General features: G+C 43.5%; 1 protein-coding gene across 2 annotated transcripts in view; it reads right to left on the bottom strand.

The window, feature by feature from the left end:
• Positions 1-18,869, bottom strand: part of LOC311251014 (uncharacterized protein) — a 75,851-nt gene extending 56,982 nt beyond the window's left edge. Inside the window, exon 1 of one of the 2 annotated variants that reach the window (XM_084343258.1) lies at positions 18,596-18,869. The gene's annotated coding sequence lies outside the window, so the exon portion shown is untranslated. Of the gene's footprint in view, positions 1-6,679; positions 6,812-18,595 lie in introns of those variants that run through there. The other variant, XM_084343257.1, reaches the window with a different exon arrangement.
• Positions 18,870-21,213: the final 2,344 nt, after the last annotated feature.

Consider the following 21,213-nt stretch of genomic DNA (forward strand, 5'->3'; position numbering starts at 1 on the left):
TTAAATGAAGCATGGAGAATCAGATTAGCCTGATCTGATCTGCTTTTATTTTAGGAATAGTTGTCACGTTGATGCAGCGTGATAACGAGGACTTCCTGTGCGGCTTATTTGGTTCCTTCTTCCAACTCACATCTGTCAAACCACGTCATCCACCGAAGCAAACTTTTATTACAGAAACCTCTCCTGCTCGAGCCACTTTCTGTCTTTGTCGAGCTAATTCCCACGGCGGTTGCTCAACTCGAGCCCAGCTGAATTCTTTCCAATTGTCGGCCCTTCTGTTTAGCGCTCATGCAGAACGACTTTCCCCCGCCAATAACGCCGCAGACAACAGAACTCTGTTTGTGGAATAAAAAGTCACTCGATCGGGGACGGTGAACTCCGAGCGGCTGCCAGCAGCGACAGATTGGAGTTGCCGTATGGTAGCAGTGGGAGAGGACGTGTCTGTTGGAAATTGAAGTTGACAGAACAAAGAGAACTTGTGAGCGACTTGGCACGCAAGGCAGATTTCCCTCCTTGACCTCCCGGCTGATGTTTCTGCCCTCGCTTCAGACGGACCGATCTCAATCTCACCAGCTCGCCACCTTGTGAGCGTTACAAATCCTCCTCTTGGCTCTTAATTATCCCAGCGGGCCTCTCCGCATGCAGCCGCAGCAACAAGACTTTCTTTCTCTCTTCGTTGCGGACAAGATCGTGAGCAAAGATCCTCGATCTGTAATAAAGGAGTTTCTCTTTCTCTCATCAGCAGACAACTCTTCCTGCCTCTCCATTTGTCACCCTCTGTCTTTCCTTCATTTTCACACCTCTGAGCCGCTGTTCCCACAGCTACACCATTCACAAAACAGGCCTTTGTCCAGCTGTTGGTGGCTCCACGGAGTCCCATTGTTTCCTAAAGGTGTGAGGAAGACGACGAGGCTCCTCGGCTGCATCCTGAATGTGACAGAGGTGATTAAAGGATGAAGCCACTGAGCTGATGAGGAGATTTACTTTGTCATCTTTGTCACTAATAAGAAGGAGGATTTCTGCATTAATCTGGCTACAATTTAAAGTTTAGCTTTGCCCAAACTTTCTGCAATCATGAAATCGGATTCGATCCACGTCTCGACGTAGCTGCACAGGCATCTGTCGCATCTATAAACTGCAATCAAATCACTTTTTCTTACTTAATTCATCGTCTAACTACAAAAAAAATGAAAATATGTAAATGAAAAGATCAAAATTTTGCGTTAGTTTGTTTTAAAACAGCGCAGGAGATTGTCTGTCCTGTATTCTGGGGGAGATGTTGGCTATGATGCACAGTTTTGTTGTTTGTAGACCAAAATAGGAAGGAAAAAGAGGAACTTTAACCTGTTTCTGTTGCTTTGGAGTTTAAGTATGGAAAGAAATCAATAGGAAAAGGTCCTCAAAACGCTCACGTGGACGCAGTGTTTTCAGCTGAAAATGGACGCGCTCGTAAACGTGACGGAGCTGATGGAGGGACAGATCCTCAGGGATTATTCTTAGATATGATTTGTCATCTTTGTCGCCGCCAAGAGAGGAAGCCTGTATCGATTCTGAAGGGAGCTGATGGGCCTGAACTGCATCTGTTCCCCTTTGGTCCATTGATTCATCATGTGAGACAGATGTTGATGGGAGCGGGCGAGATAAAGACGGGTGAGGGAAGAGCAGCAGAGAGAGAGAGAGAGACGGTGAAGGGGAAGCAGGATGAGAGAGTCATGTATGTGAGGGAGAGAGCTGAGCTGGCAGCGGAGGCAGTGTAGAGTTACAGGAAGGTCCATGTTAGAAACACACGACTGCAGATGTAACACAACACCTCTTCCTCTGCAGCAAGGAGACTGCTTAAAGGGTCAGTTCGACTAAAATCACAACTAAGTCAAATTTAAAGCCGTGTTTTCATTCTAGTGGAGATGCTGAAGTTCTGTAAGATACCAGACATCAGGGATCTTTTTCGAAAATGTGCATAAATGTATTCAGAAGACATGTTGAATATTTCAATCTGATGAGAGATGTAGCCAAGAGCATCATTTCCACTCAGGGTGGGGGGATGGTTTCTTACTGCCACCAGAGTCCAGATGTGAGAATATCTGAGTTTCAGTGGTGGAAGAAGTATTCAAATTCTTTACTCACGTACAAATACTTCATAACTGTACTTTTTCAGGTATCTGTACTTTACTTGAGTATTTATTTTTCTGACAACTTCTGACTTTTCCTCCCTACATTTGAACACAAATATCTGAACTTTCTCCTCTTAACATTTTCAAAACAGGCTTGTTACTTTAGCTTCAAGGGGAAGTATGGATTATTTTTATTCCCCGACATCACAAGACTGATTTCAACCTATCAGTGCACATCACGCACGGACGCAAGGCGTGTTAGTGTCTCGTATCTGCAGAGACCCTGCAGCCCTCTGCCTGGATTTTCTTATTTTCTCACTTTGGCGCTGCTCGGGACGCTTCGCCAACCCAAAATGTGGATATCTGACGTCCTGGGAAGTATCGAAATAGAAGTCCTGCATTTTAAACCTTACTTTAAGCAGCTACAGTGACTTTTTGGACCACATTTTGCTATTGATTCTGGCAGTTCCATGTAATACATTTAAGCAAAAGTGGATTTGAAATTGGTGCTACATGACCTGAGAAAACAGAGGGAAAAGGGCTGTTTTATTCTCTTTTGCTCAAAAGGTAGAAACCTACAACAACCAGAATGCACTGCAGTAATACTCACATAAAGTACAAGTACCTGTACTTGAGTAAATGTACTTTGTGACACTCCACCTCTGCAGAGCTGATAAACATGTTGATAAACTCACCTGAGTCACCTTCAGTCATTAGCGTGCACTCACAGCACTGAGCTGCAGTAGGTGGGGTTTCTGTTACTTTGCCCTGGGTTTTGCCTCTCAGGCGACACACAGGCTGTCCTACCTTATTGTTGAAGGTTATTCGGGGTGAATGCAGCCTAAAAAGAAACACCTGCAGTGACTACTCGAGGCCAAGTAAAATATTCTGCCAACTTTGCTTCACTGCCATGTTTTTATTTACATTTAACCTTCTAAATCAGTCGAGGCAAGACAGAAAAGCACAGCAGTCTTCGGTACTCATTTGCTAGATTGTTAAGATCTTGGTAAGAAATATGAGAGAAAACTGGATCTTAAGATGTATACAGTGAACCTAAACTCTGCCTTCTCTCTGGATCCATCCTATAATCCACACTGATCGATACTAATTGTGCTGCAGTGTTACTCAGTGCCCAGTTTTCTGACAGCCGTCCAGCTTGGCAGCAGCTCTGGTGGACCATCGCTGCTGTGCCAGGAGTAACAATAGAAACAGACCATTACCACTCACCACCTGCCATTCTCTGCTTGATTTACAGTACAACACTTCAATCACATGAATCTGCTAATCTTTTACAGTAAGCTACCGGGAATCTTCTCTGGACTCTGACGCCATACTGCAGACTTTAGATGACATTAACTCAATATGTATGTACTTATAACACGTCCTGTTATTAATTTAACTGTCTCAGAATTTATAAGGTCGTTAAAATTATCTTGATCTGAAGCAGCGACATCAATAAAGGTGGAATTTTTGCAGAATATGGCATGAGAGCTGCATATCACCAGTTACAGACAACTGCTCTTTGCTAGCTATCTTTTTTGTGGTAACCAGCTACTATTAGCTAATTAGCTCATGGCTCAGTGGCCCTAGAGTTTGTAGATGCTAAGCTAAAAGCATTGAAGTGGATCTAAGGTTGCACTTAGCCGTAACCTACGCAAGTGGCCTGCACCGTAGTGAGCCTTTTTAGACGTGTGCGTTGATGCGTTTGCATTGCTAGAGGTGGCGAGCAGACTGCCAGCTGCACTTTCCCCTTAAACACACCGACACGTTCACCTCACAGCTGCGTCTCAGACAGGCGATGTTTGCACGTGAATATTGCTTTATGACGGATTTGACTGCCTATCTGCAATCAGATCTGGTGATAAAGTTGCAGTTTGAGCATTTAATAAATATCCTGTGTGGCCTTTGGGAGAAGCTGTAATGTCAACATGTTTTACTCACTTTATTTCAGACGGATTTGGTCACTTTTTGGCCAAACTGTTGGCGTTTAAATAACCGATGTTGGAGCTTAAACTGAAGGACAAAATGTTCAACTTGAGCTGCACCTCTCCACAACAACACATAAAGCCACAGCAGCTCAAGGTTGATGACTCATCCTCCTGTTGTCCTTTTGGGTCACACTGCAAACAGGCGGACACACACATGCACACATATAGATTAACTCCGTCGGGGTGTTTTGCCGGGCATTTATGAGTCAAATCAGACAGGTAATTAAACCCCAGGCAGCCTGTGCAGCTCTAAAATTAGCTCCCTTGATACGACGGCAGTGGGGGTGGGGGGGTGGAGCTCATGCTAATATTAGCTCTCAGTTTGCTTGTTGCTGCACTAGCAGCTATGATTTCAGCAACACGACAGGTTGTGCAGGTTATGTAGTAACACATTAAAGCCTGAGGCGATTCAGAGTTAAGTCAATGGGAGAGTAACCCTAAATCACCACGCTAATCAGAGCAGCTATTGATTTCTCTTCATATAATATTACATCAGTACTTGGAACAGCTTCCTGCTCGCGCTAATTTCCAAGAAACAGCCGAGGGCTCACTGTCACACCCAAAATATCCTCGCTCAGCCTCAATGAACTTCCACTGCACTGAATTAACCAGAGAGGAAGAGCTGGAATTAAAGCGTCGATGCTGACTCAGAAACACGACTTTGTTTGCATTTGACACGAGGGCTGCCTCGCTCTCCAGCTTTCCCTGCTGCCTTCAAACACTCATTCAGACAAAAGAGACGAATCCTATGACTCATGCACAGGAATAAAAAGTGTGTATGTGTGTGAGAAGGAGGATGCAGAGAGGCTTAATGGAGGAGAGAGAAGGAGGAGGAGGCATTCAATCAAGCACCGTGTTGGCCATGACCTTGCAGCCTGCAAAACTCCTCCACTCACTACATGCTGCATTCATGTTTACGGTAAACAACGAACAGGTGAAGCTTCATTCCCTGTAGTTACATCTGAAACTTGTGTGGAAATGTATGAATCGAGGATATTTAAACCTTCTTAATTTTAAACATGCAGGGTGATTAGCACGTTGGTGCTTTATTCAACATGTTATCAATGATGCATCATGTTGCAGATCATCCTGTCTGTCCACCTGTACAGACATCGACCTATTCAGTTGCAGTGCACGCATATATTTTACAGGTATATTAACGGCCACCAACGTCAATCTGGCTATATTTGTAAGTGCACCTTGTTGTTGCGATGCTACTTGCTAAACGCGGCTCACCTGCTGTTACAGTATGACAGCAGAATCGTAGGTGAAAATATCCTAAACATGAGTTGCGTTTTGTGGCCAACTTTATAAAACGTATTGCCGACGATGACAGCAGGTAACGTTGCTGGTCGAGAAACAGAAAGGAGAGGCAAGCCAGTGTGCATGTACCAAGGTGCGTTAAAGCTACATCATACCGGCCACTCTGAAGAGAGACAGTTGATTTTTTTTGTCTCGGGATGTCAAATACAGACGCGACATGTCAGTCAAGAATGAACTTAATAAACCAGAACTGATCCAGCCCACTAGAACAGAAATTAACTTTGTATGAACTTCTGGTTTATTCAGTTCGCTCTTGGCTGACACGTGGCCATGCTTGTGGCTCAGATCTGGCAAACAGGAGTGGACCGCCCAAGTGGCGTCACTCCACAGCGTATGTGGGCCGGATGTGGGCCACAACAATTTTGCTATCTGGGTTGTCATGGTAAGTTTGGTGTGAGCATTAAAAAATAAATGTTGAAACACAAATGGCAAAGCAATACTAACAAAGGGAGAAGCATTGCACCCATCACAATTTGTGATGCTTGTTTTGTCCAGTTAAAGGTTCTTCAACTGTAGTTTAATGTCACCCGCCACCGCTGCCCCCAACAACACCAGCTGGGCTATTTATCCCGAGGAACTAATTCCTAATATTGCCGTAACAGCACCAGACACGAGTTTTATTTAGTCAATTTTGCAGAATATCTAAATTGAGATAGAAACTTGGCAACTGATTTCAGTCTTCTCCTCCAAAGTAAACAGAGCGATATGCGTCTGAATTTTGTGTCCCAGTTTGCACAGAATCACATTTGTAGAAAGACAAATGTGGTAATTAGCTGAAAATCAATAACGATAATCATTATCACCCAGCCCAAATAAACAGCAGCTCACTGGTTTAAATGACACTGTTGATCACAAGTGATGGCATGTGCATGTACTGACACGCTCACAAAAACTTGATTATACAGAAATATGCAGTCCTTCATCTCACACAGCCTCGCACATGTTCTCTCATTCATGCCTTCACACTCACAATCTCACCCACCCACACAAACACACACACACAATATATCGAAGAGCGCCACTTTCCTCATCGGTTCATAAGAGTTACGACGTGTCACCCACATCTGGATCATCTTGTTCGTCGTGCAGAGCCGTGAGGTTGTTTATCTGGATCGACCCCGAGCTGTCAGCACAAACCAGAGACACCGGCAGCTACACTTGTACTACAGACACACAAACACACACACACACACACACACACACACACACACACACAGGATCTTTCATCTCCTCCTCTCATCTCACACTCACACTCACCTCTCCTCCTCTCACAGCCGCTTCATCCGAACAGGATTTACACCTCCCACATGGTTTATCTCGTCTCATCCTTTCTGCTAGTGCTTCTTTCCTTCCTTCCCATCTTCCCTCCTTCCTTCCCTCTCCTTCTCCAGCAGAGCACTGAAGACCTGTCCGACCAGCCTCCCTCCCTCCCCGGCAGCAGCCTCTCTTAGCCCTGCCCCCTTCCCTTCCCTCTGCCTTTCACATGTATGCTGAGTCAGTGTGGAGTAGTTATATTGGTGAGGGAGGTGCAGCGAGGAGGGGAACGTGCAAGACGGGGAGGCATCGACCGTTTAAAGGCAACCGGGCACTCGTACAAGCTGGAGCTCCCTCCATGTGGGACGCGGTTCAAAATAAAAGTGGCAGATGTGAGTGGATGAAAAAAGTGGACATGTGGTCTGATCTGCAGGGCGGCAACGTCTCGAGCATGTGTGAACCCCTCCTCCCAAACACTTCAGCGCTTCATGAAAAGATGAGGAAATGAAGAAGACATGCTGCTCACTACAGTGGAAACATACTTCAAACACAGGAGATTTTCACAATACAGTAACAGCATCATGGTATATGGTACATTATTATAACTATTATTATTATTATAGAGTGGTGTAGTGATGATGTATTTCTGTAGGCTGACCCTGTAGTTAGCATCGCCCTGCTTCCCTCGACAAAAAGCCTGTGAGATGTTTTCACTGGATTTTGGATAAACGCTGAATATAATCTCTGTGGCAAACACAAGTTTATGATACTTACGTGTTTCTTTCAGCAGGATAATCTGCACAGATGAACACCACTTTTGTGATTTTCAAGCATAAATTAAATCTCAAGTAAAAAGCTAATGTTAGGCTACAAACAGGCGACATCACGGTCACTTGACTTAAACGCCACCACCACTAGGCATCTTACTTCACAATTACTGTACACGTTTTCTTTAAACTGATCAATGCACAAGTGGTGAAGTTAAAGTTTTAATAGTTTGTACCTGAAGTCGGCCCGTAAAGACGGACGAGTGAGTCGATGAGACACGTAAGTGCTTTATACTTAAATTGTGGGACATTTATTTATGTGTAACATGTTAATATATTCAGCATGGGGTAACTACAGACCTTATTTCAGGTATTTAACCAAAAAACAATAAAAAAACTCCGGATGTGCAAAAATGCGAACTGATTTCTGGGTTTTAGGACGACAGACTACACGACTCTGTGTAGACTCAACTGTTCACAATGTAGAAACTGTTTCAATGTCCTTTTTCATCAATTGTGTTTTCAATGCCAAAATCCCATAAGGACAATAACATGTCTAACAAACAAACAAAAAACTGACACTAAATATTTTACATTTTATGCTCTATATCGTTGTTGGTGGGACATTTATTGATGTGTAACGTGTAAATATCTTCAGCATGAGGTAACTACAGACCTTATTTCAGGTATTTAACCAAAAAACAATAAAAAAAACTCAGACTTTGAGACGAGGGAACCGGACGTGCAAAAATGCGAACTGATTTCTGGGTTTTAGGACGACAGACTACACGACTCTGTGTAGACTCAACTGTTCACACTGTAGAAATTATTTTTTGTCTTTTTTCATCAATTGTGTTTTTAATGCCAAAATCCCATAAGGACAATAACAATTCTAACAAACAAACAAAAAACTGACACTAAATATTTTACATTTTATGCTCTATATGGTTGTTGGTGTTTCTGGGGTCCACATATTTTGTTGTGTAACATGATGTGTAACATCTATATTTGGCACATGAACTCAGTGTTTGTTCTTTATGTGTTTTTAAATAATTCAACAGAGCATAAAGAGTAACATTATAATAGTTCTCCCTTAATGCTGCTGGAGTAGATGCTTTATGACGGATGATGCATTAAAAACTTTCTTAAGGGAGATGAAGAAGAAATGAGTGACATGTGCGCTATGACTTATCAGAAACCTCTTATAGAAAACATCAGAGGGGAAAGAGCAGGGAAAGCTCGCTCTCACTCCACTGAAATATTAAAGAGAAGCACGGAGGCCTCGAATGAACAAAACACTTCTTCGCTCCATTTTATCTTCATATGAGCGAACGTGTCGACTCGACATCCACACTCAGGCACTAAAACTGCTACAGGGGTTGTTTAAAGAAGACACAACTTCCTCCGCTCCCTGATTTATTGAAGGTTTGTACACACAGTGTTGTGTTTATGAGCAATTTCAAGCAGAAGTTATGGTTAAAGCTGCAGTAGTAGAGCTGCACCTGTGTTGTCGTCATAAATCACAAAATATGAGCTCCAAAAAAAGTCACAAAGTGAGCATCCACCGAGAGGAAAACACAAAATAAATTAAAGCTGCGAGCAGCGATGAACAGGCCCTCGCCCCCCCACGTACGTCGGGCCGTGGCGCCGTCGGAGGGCAGACGCAGAGGGCAAGTTTGTCCACTACAGTATGTGGCCCTAGAGCTCACCCATCAATTATATGTCATGTTGTAATGTATGATTTGGAGAAAACAGCCTGTGACTGTCATGTAAATTGGATGATGTTTGTCGTCACAGCACATAGCTGAGCGAAAGATAGCGCCTCAGTAAGCTTCTGTCAGAAATGCATGTATGTGTTATGTGTGAGAGAAAGTGTATGTGTGTGTGTGTATTTTGGTTTCACTTCTGTTTTTTTGTGCTTGCTTTTATTGTGTGAAGCTCTTTGTGCTACATTGTATTTGTATTAAATGTGCGATATAAATGACGTCTGATTGATTGATATCAGGCTGACCCACAACACAACGTAGCCACCTAGTGGACAGTTTGTGTCCAACACACACCACACATTGACATGGCTCGTACAGTGGCCAAGCATTGAAAGTTCAGACTGTCATGCCCACCAGGAATAACGTAGGCGAAAGCTTTGTACCACTTTTCATCATCAAGGTATGAGGATGAGTCTTAGTGACTGTGAAGTCTGTGGCGTTAAATCTGTAGGGCAAGTTAATTAAAGTACGAGCCATGGAAATGGGTGGAAATGGCGGCAACATCTCAACTTTGAACCAAAATGGCAAACTTCCCGTTGGACTGAGGTTATGGGTCCAAGAGGCTTTTTTGTGCGTTTGGTCACGATACTTATGCGTGCTGAAATTCGTTAGTGTATGTGCATGTAGGAGGCGGGGGTTCAAGTTTGACAAAATGGCCGCTGTGAACCAAAGTGGCCGACTTCCTGTTGGACCGAGGGTTTCGGTGCCGAGGGGTATTTTGTGCGTCTGGTCATGATACATATGTATATCGGAGGCAAAAGCTTTTGACAAGGTGTCATCATCAAGGTCTGAAGATGATATTTAGTGAGTGTGAAGTCTGTTGCGTTAAATCTGTAGGACTAGTGAAATAAAGTACGAGGCGTAGAAATGAAAAAAAATTAATGGGAAAAGCCATAAGGGGGCGTTAGGGGGCGCTACTGAGCTATCGTGCTGCACATGAGGGCATCGAATTAACGTACTCATGTGTAACGAGCTACGGGCCAAATCTGGTGACCCATGACTCATGCAGCCAGTGTAGTTACATGATCCCAACATGATTTTGAGTCAATTGATCACATGACCTGGAAGCTATTGAGCTAAAATGCTAATATTTACATATAAAAATTAATGAAAATTAATAAAAAATATTTAGAGATGTTAAATGTAAAAACAAGAGGCGTATCTCATGCAGCCAGTGTAGTTACATGATCCCAACATGATTTTGAGTCAATCGATCACATGACCTGGAAGCTATTGAGCTAACATGCTAATATTTATAATAATTAATGAAAAATAATAAAAATTAAAACTGCAAGCAGTGATGAACGGGCCCTCGCTGTCGGAGGCCGCGCGCCCAGATGTGTAGTCACCCTTTGCCTGTGGAAATGTCCTACCTAAATGGGATACGTATCACACAAAACACAACAGTGGAATGTTCAGTGACTTCCTGTGTCCAGTGGATGGCGCTATAGATATGACACAGTATTGGTGCAGAGACGTATTCAGGGTGAGCTCCTCTACATGTGTGAGCAGTTTGATGCAGATGGACAAGTGTATGTTGAAGTTATAAGGTCTTCCTGCGTATTGGCGAAGGATCACAATTGACCGCACCGCCACGCCAATCAGGTGTAACACAGGCTGTGGAAGGTCTAAGGATGCTACTGAGTGCATGTGAAGTCTGTGGTGTTAAATCTGTAGGACGAGTTAAAGTACGAGGCATAGACATATTGGGTCCGTACAGAATGGGAAAAGAGGGGTCATCAAAATTAACCGCACCGCCACGCCCACCAGGGATATCGGAGGCGAAAGCTTTTGACAGGGTGTCATCATCAAGGTCTCAAGATGATACTTAGTGAGTGTGAAGCCTGTGGCGTGAAATCTGTCGGACTAGTTAAACGTTGTTAGGTGGCGCTATGGAGTCCCCTGGCCACACCCACCCCCAATCATGTTGAATTCAGATGTGGGCGCGCACATGTGACGTATGTCACCGAGTTTGGTGAGTTTTGGGGTATGTTCAGGCCGCCAAATATGCAGCAATATGCAAATAATATGCATATGCAAAAATTAATAAATAATCCTTACAAAAAACTGCTACACAGGGAAATATAATAAGGGCTCGGGCCCTAATTATATTTCCCTGTGTAGCAGTTTTTTGACACCATCTCAAGACAAAGATAAAACTCTGTCTGAAGAGATGCATGTTGTGGATATCATGTTACTGTCATACATGCCTGGTAAAGTCCTTTAAACATTTAAAAATATAAGCCTTAAGTGGTTTAATCACTGAATGAGAGCACAGTTGTCTGTATTTCTGGTTTCTGTCTCTGATCAGTGGCTTTGCTTGTTTATCTCAGTAACGTCTAACGTCAGGGTGTCTGGCCGTGAGACGCAGGATTTCCTCTCAGATTTACAACCACTGATAAACTTTGGCCTTCACAACTATAACTTTCTCCTCGTTCGATCAGCCAGAACGGCCTTCGGAGACTCAAGAGAGAAACCTCGTAGCCGCAACAGACCCTCAAATCAAAGTTTGGGTGAGTTGATAGGTTTTTAAAAAGGGCTCAGTTGGGAATGACACTGCTTTTCAAGACACCGGCTTAAACACTGCTTACAGTTAGAGCATCTTTAGCTTCTGCAATGTGACGTATTTACACTAATAACAAGAGCAACTTGATTAGCTGTGGGGAGACATGGAGCCACAGAGGACTGCTGGTCTGCATTGTTAGATCAGGAGGAGGATAAGAGTTAAATGAATATATTAGACCTCGGCCACATTCACTAGCTGACAGTTAGGTGCATACGATGTTCTGTTTAACATGATAACGTGTTTGTTTGAGCCGTCATTCAACCCCAAATTCCTCCCTACTTTGACTTTCTTTTTCTTTAGACCAAATATTTTATGCAGCAGTGTTTGGACGCTGTTTGTTTTTCTTTGTTTTTTTTATTTCTGCGTATGTACTACATGCTATTTCTACGTTTAAAGTCATCAACTCAGCCATTTTTGTTTTTGTGATAGTAATTGTACAAACAGTGATGAAGCTTAGACTTGGGTTATTATCAAAAATGTACTATTAACTATTGTTTATCAGCCAAAAGGCCTTCTGAGACTCCATGTAAACATGGCCGACTCTCAAATTCAGCGTTTTAAGTGAGTGTCAGCCATTTTCAAGAAACCGCTCGAGTCTTAACATGTTAACGTATGTATGTCTTTTACATTTGGCCGGTGTTAACGCAGCTATGTGTCTATTAATTATATAATCTTCAGCTTTCAACTTGTAACTGACATTTTGGACTAAAGAGTGAGAGTGAACTGAGTGGATAATTGATGACGAATCAAGATAAAGCGGACGTCTAATATGTAATTTGCAATAGATAGATAGATAGATAGAAAGTAGAGCCCCGCGTATACGTTGTTCAATATGGACAGATATGAAAATGTTCTTCTTGTTTCTACAGAACCTTATTTATAATTTCCTAAATTCCCAGTGAAGTTTCCTGTAGATTTTGGACAATAAGGTTTATTGTTCAACAGTAAAATATCCTGCCTCCGTTACGTACGTATCTTTGTCACATGTGACCACAACCAAGGGAAAAGTGTGTGTTTATGTCTGTATAATATCGACTGACATATCGATATAGACATTTTTTTTGCTCCCCACTTTCGCTGGTGGCATCGGCCCCAAAAATCCAGCATCGGTAAATAGCAAATAGATAGATAACAGTTGGGCGTTTTTATCCTTTGACCTCTACTCGTCCCTCCAAGCAACAGCTCATTTATCTAAATAAAGCCACGGCTGTGAGCGTCAGCAGTCTGGCACTCGACTTACAGCATCCTCAGCGCCGAGCACCAGGATGAAGCCTGACTCTGAGCAACAATGTGAGCTCGTCAGGTCCTCTAAGAAGACAGAAACCAGATCAGGCAAAACTTACGGCTAAAGCAGCTTATGTTTACTTAAATATTAAAACCTTGAGAAGTTCTGAGGTGTTTGACAATGACGTACCTCTGACAGGGGATTCATCATCGCTTTCAGTCTCAACAAAGCCTTTAAGTCAACAGTTTGGCAGCAGTGTGTGTGTGTGTGTGTGAGGTGAAACAGGTGAAAGTGACAGGCAGCCATCAGCAGCAGCACATCTCTGCAGTCTGCACCAAGCAGCGCTGATCGAGCCAGCTTTTAGCGTGTACAGCAGTGTCAGCACTCCTGAGGCAGATGTGGATGAGTTTTTTAAAAACGGGGAGGCTTTCAGCTACCGGGATGAAAACAACATCTCGACCGCTGCCCTATTTCAGACAAATAACATTAAGGACAATCGAATTAAACGACCATGTTGATCGCCTCCACCGGCCAAAGGCGGCCTTTGTGGGTGAACTTGAGAGTCCTGCGAAGACAAACAACGGCGCTCATTGATCGGAGAGGTTTTAAAAATAAACTCCTCAGTGTGACAAGTGGAGGATCGAGATTGGATCACCGCTTTCTATCTGTCCTTCACTCCCAACTGTCTTTCTCCACTTGTGGAAGGTCAAGAATGTACGGGAGCCGACATTTTGAGCCGGTAAAATGACAAGTTGAGTGGCAGAAAATCGATCAGCAACAGTTTTTTGTTGTTTAAGTCAGTTTTTGGGGGATTCGTGGCACTACTTCCTTGATACTTAATTTAAACTAGAAATTAAAGCAACATTTACAGTGTTTTTCATCCTTCAGGCTTCCTAAATCTTTCAAAATAAATGTCTGTTTCATTTCAAACACTCAGACAGCGCTTCTGGGGCAACCTTTCCGCTAACTAAGCTAGCTGCACACCAGTTTGTTTACACGTGCGAATGAGGCCCAATATACGGTCACTTCTCAATAAGGGAAACAAGATCGCTGTTGTTAAATATCCCTACAAAGCAACCAAACCATTTTAGACAGGCCCCCTGTGAAGGGCGCCAAGCTTTGAAACCCCGTGATGCACAGGGGCCACGAAAGACTGTTTTTCCCTCGAGCTCACGTTGTGAAAGGACCAGCTGCAAAACGACGGATAAAATTGTTTTATGCGTCACAACCCGACTCATTTAAAGATCAGAATTTGATCCATTTAGTCTGATAACATCTGGAAAGTCCTTTGTTTGTGGACAAAAAAACACACTTGAGTACGTCATCTTGGGCTTTTCGGAAAGACTGATCGACACTTTTCAACATTTTCTGACATTTTATAGATAAAACAACTATTCAACACTGAAGATAAATGTTTGTTGGAGCACTAAACGGCGCGCAGTATCAGACATTTGGATGCACCTTAAGACCTAGGTCGAAAAACACTGTAGTTTCCCTTTAAAGAAATCACGGCAGCCCAAATATTTAGGAGTGCATTACAGAGCGTGTGATTTATGTAACTCTACTCCTCCATTAAACCCCTTGGAATCAGATAAACTGTGATATCACTTGCTGCTGGACACTTTGCAGGGCTTTGTGGGCTATCAAGCGTCGAGAAAAAAAAAATCAATTACTGGCACTGAGATGTTACCAAACAGCCAAGAATGAAGCCCGTAGCCCCGTACTCATATTGCACAGTTTTCTGAGTGAGCGGCGTGACACAACGAGACAGCGTTTCAGCATGTAACGAGGAGAAAGCGCCTCTACAACAGATTTGCGTTTCATTAATCACACAGGATCCAGGCCACACTGCAAAGCGCTCCATCTGCACCGCAGCCAACATACAGAAAAAGCCTCACAGATTGGAGCGGCGGGCAGCAGACGACCGCTCATTATAGGGAAACACAGCAGGATTGTAAAATGCTAATGCTCGCCATCATCACACAAGCTCGCTCCTATCCAAATGCTAAAAGGCCCTTTTCATTGCCAGCGCTCTCACCTCCTAAATACTCCCACTACCCCACACCTCCGAAACGTATTCTTGGCTTTCAGCGCTGAATATTGTGACCGTATAGCTCCTCATTACAGACTTCAAAGTTGCAAAAACATACAAGTTGCTTGAAACAAAAAAGGCAACAGAAAAACTGAGAGAGGCAGCGAACATGAGCTGGTGAGAGAGAGCAGAGAGTGGGAGAGTGTAGGAAGGAATAAAAACAGACGTGGGAAGGAGAAAAAAGCAGTAATTCAAGACCGCTCTGGTCACTAATGCTGTTTTCTCAGCACCATTAATAACGTGAGAATAGCTACGGGCCTGAGCATCTCAATCTTCCAATAAGAACCGATGGGAACCCAAACACTGTTAGCGCTAACCACTTTGTTATCACAGCTCTCACACAGGCCGGCCATCGAGGCATCTGTGTGTGTCCTGCCTCTACAATACAACCTTTTATCCTCTAACTGAGGGATCAGCCTGCTGATAGTCTGTATCGAGCCGCATTGTCGTCCAAAAGCTGTTAAAAACACATCAGCGATTCACACTGTTGCACCGGCTGACATGTTCCTTTACTACCATGAACACACACTGTTATATTCTCTGTATGTGAACATCTAGCGAGGTTACGGATCACTTAATCACTGCCCACGTCTCTTATTGTTTCAGGAAATATGACCGATATTCTGCTAATTGAGGTTCGGTAAAAAGATCTGAAGTAAAATGAGTCGTTGGTATTTTGTTTGAAATTCACAAAATGTATTAAAAACACCCTCACTCGTGATGCTCCTGGATCCGTCCCTTTATCTGGATCTCCACCAAAACAGTTAATGGGGTCCAATCCAAGTGTGGTGGAAATCTTTTCAGTAGTTTTTTTGTAATCCTGCTGACAAACTGACTGCCGAATGAAGCGTTTATTTTTCAGCTGATTGAATCTCTGCAGCAACCTGAAGGCAGCGCGACAGGTAAATGAATAAATCTGATCGGAGAAGTGCCGCGTCAGAGTGCAGTCCTGTTACTCACAGCTGTCCGTCGTGTTTATCTTCATCAAATCACATGCAAATTACGTTACGTTAACGCTGGTCAACTGGTTTTGCACAGGAAACGATCAGTGATCTCCCGGCCGATAGTCCTGTGTTTGACCTCGCCATCACCTGACTTCCTCCACTGCTCGAGTCATAATTACTACCGACATCTGACATCGCTGACAACGTGACCATCGGTTGTTTGAACCCTCTTATACAATCAAGCAGGTTTGTTGTTGGCACCGACCTCTAATGGTTGTTGTAATTATGACAGTAGAAAAGGAGCCTGTAAGAATTCATGCAACGTAAGTTCACGTACATAAAAGACGTAACTTACGCAACTTACTTTACGAGACTGAATGTAGTTATTTTAACCCAAAGTATGATCTTTCCCTGAACCTAACCAGCTATTTTTGGTGGCTAACCCTGACCGGACCCCGACTGTTTCACAACAATACACAATGTTGCATATTAGGTATCATTGCTGACTTCACCGCAAAGCTGCGTCGTCGTTTGAAGCTTAAGGCCACCGACCAAACTTCTGTATTTGACGAGCTTGGAGTGAGAATATGTTGCAAATAAACACAACAGTGAAACAAATCAGCATTTTAGTCTCATTATCAAGAAAATAAACATCCTGCTGCATTTAATACTCCCTATACCCACAAATGTGTGTTAATCCGCAGCTTAAAATAGTCCCCAACAAAACTACTATCGCCTCCTCTTTGAGTAATGCTTGCTAAAAACTACAATGCCCAGCTGTTCCAGGAAATCACTGAGTTTTTTTTCTAAATGAAACTTTATGTTTGTCAGGAGACGCCTGGAAAGTGTTGAAAGCTGAATAAACGCACTGGTTATCCTTGAAAAGACCTTGTCCCTGAGGTTCTCCACTCTTCTCATGCTCAGAACACATTCAGCAATTTGCGATCAACTACCCACGAAACTGCTAATGATCCTGATTGTTACACAGCAATAAAAGAAAGTACCGTGAGGTTCTGCAGGGAAACAAACACAAACACAGAGTGCAGTTGACTTCTGGAGCAGCAGATTCCTCCGAGAGGCGCTCTGACAAACAGCCCTTCACACGTGATGAAGCAGATGTGTGTTTCTGTGTGTGTTTCACCTCTCTCCAGGAAAAAGGTGAGAAGAATAATGTCCTTTTTTTTTTTCTACCCCCACCGTCCGGTCACTGAGACCCAGAGGCAGAGTCTAGACTGAGCCCCAGATGGGGGATTCATAAACTGCAACAAATGAAGACAAAATGCTTCCAGCTGCCCTCGGCGGCTGGGAATGGATCTGCTGTCGGGGTAACATCAGGGACGTTAGACAGCGTCTGCAGCCCGTCCTGCAGCTCTGTCCTCGCTTGGCTGCAGAGACTCTACCTGCAGTGTCATTCATCACCCGGAGGACGCATACGTACAATCTGATCCTGACAAATATTCACTCATATCATTAGATTTCATTCGAGAGGTGACTGCTTAATACCTCTTTTCCGTTAGTCAGGAATCCCACTTAAGATCAGGCTTTGTGTGCAGTGGGAAAAAGTCCGGCACGGACCGGCAGTGATCAGCGTCCGGTGGAGGATGTAATTAAGTAATAATACAGACCCAGAAATATCTATTTTCCCATAACTGAATAAACAAGCTGTTCTCAGAGGAAAATAAGGTCCCAGAACACTGTTTGAAGCTAGAAAGGTGGCAGGGTCCGCCACATATAAAGAAAGTAAAACAGTATGAAATGGTGTTGTCCTTTAAGGTCAGCTTGTTTATTCAGTTTATTCAGTCATGCAAACAAAGAGAGTTTGTTTATTTAGTTTGTTTAGGCAGATCTTTCTCTTCGGATTAAAATCTCTTCCCCCAAAAACTGCATACTGCACCTTTAATTTATGCGAAATCTAGAAGAATCTGTGAATGGCTTGATAAGTTTGGCTGCTTTAAACTGAGACCCTGATAAATTATGACATACATAAAACAATTACAGCAAGAAATAATATTTTTTGGCAAAGCAATGAAGCAAACACGTTCACATACTCAGGAAATACACACTCGGAACCACCTGAACCCTCCATTTGTTGCAGGACATGATCAAACACACAGCAGTCTGCATTCACCTGTGCCTCTCTCGTCCTCAGGTGCAACAAGCTTATCTGAACCCTTCTCACGTACACGCTCACCTCAGTGATAAAACACTCCGCTGCCAACTTTTCCTGCCAAGGGCGAAACTTAACTGTCAGGCTTGTGCAGGCTGCGTGAACGGCACGCACGGATGCGTCAATGACAGCGGTGTTTGTGAAGGTGTATGACCTTTCTCTGCATCCTACAGGTCCGGACCGGCTGCCCGCCCGCCCGCCTGCCTGCAAGCCTGTGTCAGTGATGCAGCAGCAGCTCAAGTTATGCACTTGCTGCATGGATGTGTGTGTGTGTGTGTGTGTGTGTGTGTGTTCATGTGTGTGTGCATGTGAGGCAGCGGCAGGAAAAACGCACCAGTCATTCCTTCACTCACTCACACGACTGCGGAACAGAACCGACAGGATGTACTCACCACTCAGTGGGATGTGTTCTGAGCAGCAGCTGCAGCGTTTGTCTCCTCGGAACCAGGGAGACGATGAGATGCTGCAAATGAGACACTGCGGTCCACATCTACCCGCTTCCTCCAGCCTCCAGTGTGTGTGTGAGTGTGAGTGCGTGCGTGTGTGTCTGTGTGTGCGTGTCGTGCGGAGGGTCTGTTTCACGTCAGGTGGACTCGGACGTGATGCTGTAAAATGGACAGCAGCTCCTCGTCGTCCGCCTCAGCAGCTCACAGACATCTCAACTCTCTCCCTCTCTCTCGCTCTTCGCTCAGCCTCCTCTCCCTCCTCTCCCTCCCTCCCTCCCCACCGGGCTGGGCATGCCCAGTCGCTGCCTCCTCACCATGAGCATCACTTTTCACAGCTTGCAGGGTCTAAGTTTAAAGGATAACTTCACCCAAAAATGAAAATCCAAGTCATTATCGACTCACCCCCTCACGTCAAATGAAGTTTTGTGGTCCATAAAACATTTCTGGAGCTTCACAGCAAAACAGCGTCACAGCTGCATTCTCCTAAACAACTGAAGTAGATGGGGACTTGTTTTAAAATGTAAAAAAAAAGAAGCAAAATTAAATATGCATTAAATTAAATACAGCTCATCCGTTGTGATTCAAGTAACCGGAAGCCCAGAGATCCCAAATTGTTCTGAGGAGACGTTATTTACACCCGATTGTGGGAATGAATTTTATGATAATGTCATGGTTTGGCTTAAATACCTACATAATGTTTATTTTGTAGAGGACTGTTGTAGAGAAAACACCGCTCCTGAAACGCCTCGTCAGTAGTCCCGCCTTGAATTCTGTGACTTTGTGACATCACACTATGTCACAACATCACACATTCGCATCATTTATGCCTAGAGGCTAGTTTGGCTAATGATAATTGATTTAGCACAGCTGCTCTGTTGTTGTTTTTTAGCGGTGCTGGCTCAGGCGTGTGTGAGCTGACCAATCAGAGGAGACTGTTTATTCGGGGGCGGGCCTTAAAGAGACAGGAGCTAAAACAGAGATAACTGATGTGTGTTTTGAACACTAAAGCGTGTAAACCTGTTCTAGTAGTGACCCAAAATAAAATGCTCAACCTCAGAATGAGCAACACGCCTCCTTTAAAACCTTTTCTCTCAACCGCACTGTTTCAGTAATGATCGGCTGTTATAAGGCAGAACTGATGAGAAATGTACTCCAATGAGTATTTTTCATCTGTAATTTGTTTCCTTTCAGACCACAGTAGCTGTGACTGGAGCTAATGTTCATGCTTGTCTAAACTGTCACCCTCATTTCCTGCCGGAGGCATTAGTGCCAATTTACTGTACACTGGTTTGAAATGCATTTAGATTACAGCAGTTATGTGTGTTATAATTCCTGCTGTAATCCCTTTGGACCGTGTTCAACTCTAAATGGAGTCTGCACTGACAGGCAGGGGTGGACGGTGACTAGGTACACATTTGAGGTACTTGTAGACTTGAGTCTTTTATTTTTCTGCCACTTTATACTTCTAATCTAAAACCTTTTACCTTTCAGAGTAAAATACTGTACCTTTCACTCTAGAGCAGCTCAAAGCTTCAATTACTAATTTCCTCTTTTATTGGTGCTGTTGAACAGCGGATAAAACTTTTGAAGGTCAGGTTTGGTCATGAGCTGCCCCATGAAACAAAAATCATAAAAACCAGCCTGTGTCAGATTAGTCTTAACATTAAAATGTGGTAATAGCAGAAGAGCCTTAAATATAAACTCTGATAAACAGATCTAAAAGTGTTGGATTAGCAGTAATCTGTCATTCCCTCCACCCCGCTGACGGACAAATCAGATTATTTTCTTTGAATATATTTTGAGAAGTATAAAGTTTCCATAAAGCAGTTTAGAGCCAATCTATTTAGGTTTATGGACATTTTAAAATCAGCAGTGTGATGATGTAAAATGGGATAATGAACAACATTCAACATTGTATGTTGTTGTCTACTGTAGCCTTTAATATATATATGTTATATATATTTAATTGTTAACCAACTGTACATAACGTACATTTAAATGGTAATGTTTCCCTCTCTTTATTCAGCTTTGTCGTCTTGTTTTAAGTGAGATGTGAACTGACAGTAAAGCTGATTCTGATATTGACTTCTGCCACATAACATACAACACAACACAACACAACACAACATTGATACCCATCTTTTATCCACTGACCAAACTCACTAATACCACACAGAAGTATTTCCCTCCTCTGTGAACAATAAACCTCTCAGGCGTTGACTCACTGGACCAGAGGCAGCACCGGCCCGCCCTCTGCTGCCCTCTGCAGGCAGAGAGGGGCTGTGCTTGGTCGGCTGGTGGAAGTGGATCAAAGTGCAGCAGCAGTTCAGTGAGTCCAGGCTGCTGAAAGGAGGCCTGTGTCTGAGCTGCGTTCACTCCTCTCTCCTCTACAGACTCACAATAACTCGTCTATCCCACGCCGACTGCCTCACTTCAACACTCAAGTGCAAATTAAGTGTTTTTTGTTTTAAGTGTGTTACTTAATCTGACAGCTGCTGCAGTTAGTTAGAAACGAATGACTTGTTTGGAAACAGAATAACTTTCTGCTCTTTTTCATGCTCAGC

The sequence above is a fragment of the Pagrus pagrus genome (assembly GCF_965226575.1).
Source record: "Pagrus pagrus genome assembly, chromosome: 21".
Lineage (NCBI taxonomy): Eukaryota > Metazoa > Chordata > Actinopteri > Spariformes > Sparidae > Pagrus > Pagrus pagrus.